Below are 2994 nucleotides of genomic sequence, written 5' to 3'. Positions count from 1 at the left end.
CTTTCCAAGGACACTACGTCGTGTATATGTGACCACAATGGTGGGATTCCTAGCCTCAGGTTTCTTCTTATAGATTCGCTCAATCTCTAACGAAGTAGTTTGCAAATGTCTCTCTTCTGTATTCTGAATTCCATGCACAACAATCAAAGCAAGGAAAAATGTAAATGTAGAAACTGACTTATTCGACATTCCCATGTGTCCGGGACAAAATTGAGATAGTAAGAGAATATGCAAAAAAAATTAATAACGAAAAAATAAAATATATATGTTAGATAGGAGAACAGAAGATAGAAACAAGAAGCATGAAATATTCGGTATTTATAAAGAAGCAGATTGCATTCATTAGCATTGTCTTAAATGAAACTTTAAATGTGGGGAAATTTTACTTCAAAAAGAGAAATGATTATGTTTTATGATGTCTGAGTATATAATGTAATCCAGGTGATTCATACTTCCATATGTTTCCAACTTTGCATGTCTGTTTTGTCTTGTATACATGGGCACATGGCCCATGCATTTACACGCTCAGTTTGTGTCGTATTTATTTAGCTCATATTTTTCACGATCAGTGTACGCAAAGATCCTTCGGATCATCGTCATAAGAAAGTTGTTGGGTTAAGAGGCGTATTGGTGCCAAGAGAGAGTGGCACTAGAAGGGGAAAAAAAGGAGAGAAGATTCTACCAAAAATTGAGTAGGCATGACATGGGCATTCGGTTCAGGTTTTCAGGTTTCAGATTTTCCATTTTGAATAATATACCCCAATAAATAGAGCCAGAATTTATTTATTGAGTTTGCTAGTTTTATATAAAAATTACATGAAACTAAAGTTAATTATAAGTATAGTTAAATTAGTTTTATAGATATTGTATAATTTAAACCCGGTTCAATTCAGATTGAGCTCGGATAATCTTATGCAGAAATTTCTATATACACCATTTGGTTAAATATATAAAATTTTGTTTGGTTAGGTTTTTATGGTAACTCATATATTATTTTAGGAAAATTGGTATTTTCATACCCCAGCTTAGGGGTATGTTGAATTCCTATCCCAGCTTCATCAATGAGTAAATTTATACATTAACTTAAATAAAATTCAAATTAACTACATCAACTTGTAAAACGGTGTTGAATCATACACAGGCCGTAACAGTGTTAAGAGACCGTTAGCGGCTGCTTACGTGGAAGCCACGTAATAAACGACGTCGTTTTGAGATACGAAAGAAAAAGCTTATGTTACTCAAAATGACATCGTTTAACCTTTCTTCTTAAACCATCCACTACTTCTTCTTTCCCGACTCGAGATATGTTTCTCAATACCGACTTTTGTTTCTTCTCTTCTTTTCATCAATAAATCAAAATCAATTGGTCAATTGATTCAATTAGCAACGATTGTCGATCGTGGATGGTGTATAAAGATCTATAATTGTCAATTGATCCTGACTCATGTAAGTTTATGGATGTATTTCGGTGAATTTCAAGTTTTTGTTGTAATCAAAACATGGTTTTTATCTATTCAAAACTTATTAATCAAAACCATCATTACTCAATTTTTATGTTAATCTTAACAGAGTTAACAATACAAACACTTATCAAATCCATAGGAAAATTCTTAAACCATCCAACACATTACACAAACATTACATAATAGACAAAATCCATAACCAAACCACCACACACAATCATGTTTTTGAAGCATCTTAGCTCTTGAATCTCTTTCTCACAAGCACTCACCACACCTTAAGATCTACAATTTCTTTTTCACATCTTTCTGCGATTTCTTTGATAGCTTCTAACTCATCTAATCCCTTTACTAAGCTTCCCACTTCTCTTTCTATCTTGTCAACTACACTTTCAACCTCTTACATCTCCTCAACCATGCTTATGTCGGTCCACTTAAACAAATGAGACGGATTCTGATACAAATATACACAAATGAGAAGGTTATGAGAACAATTTTCATCATTATAAACTAACTACCTTAGGATTACCTCGTCGGATCCATTAGGACAACAATGAAAGAGTCTTCCGGGATTTTCATTGTGTTAGAAGTCTTCATTACAGAGAATCTACAACATCTTCATTTTCGTGGGATCCCTCTTCTAATCACAATGAATCTGTCGCTCACTCCTTCACCAATTAACGGATTCACCAATTCAAATGTAAAGAAAGTGTCAATCAAAATCCACAAAATACAGTTAACTAAGCACATTATCATCTCAATTAGTTCTCAATTACTCACCTGACGAAGCTGACGATGAAGATATCTTGCTCGATTGAACACAACAACCCTAACTGTTTAAAAAAGACCAGAATCAATTGACAAAGAATCACGAGTCAGGAAAGAAGAAAAGGGGAAGAAGAAAGGTTAAACTACGTCGTTTTGAGTAACATAAGCTTTTTCTTTCGTCTCTCAAAACGACGTCGTTTATTACGTGACTTCCACGTAAGCAGCCGTTAACGGTCTCTTAACCCCGTTACGGTCTGTGTATAATTCAACACCATTTTACAAGTTGATGTAGTTAATTTGAATTTTAATTTGAATTTTATTTAAGTTATTGCATGAATTTACTCATTGATAAAGCTGAAGTATAAAAATACCAATTTTCCATTATTTTACGAAACTGGCTTCATTATTCTATCATTTTTTCACATAGTATTTATCTACATTCAAAATCATACTTCGTTTTCATGATTAATCTATCATTTTCATTAAGATATTTAGGGGAAAGCACCGATTAAAGAGAATGATGGAATAGGGGTTGTTGATATTAAACAAGAAAGAAACATGAGAGTAGAAATGAATATCAGACTATCAAATCAAGCGGAACAGGAGTTTTCATGCGTGAGATTGGTCACCTTCCACTATGGCTTGTCCCCGAAAGTACTATACATGCTAGGTTCTCTAGCCTATGGCCTATGCTTTGCTTTTTATAATTACATATGATCTTGTTATCTATCGTATTCAACTATGAAATTATATAAACCGACTTTGC

Source organism: Camelina sativa, chromosome 3 (assembly GCF_000633955.1).
Source record: "Camelina sativa cultivar DH55 chromosome 3, Cs, whole genome shotgun sequence".
In the NCBI taxonomy this organism is placed as follows: Eukaryota; Viridiplantae; Streptophyta; class Magnoliopsida; order Brassicales; family Brassicaceae; genus Camelina; species Camelina sativa.
Note: the sequence above shows the minus strand (reverse complement) of the source record.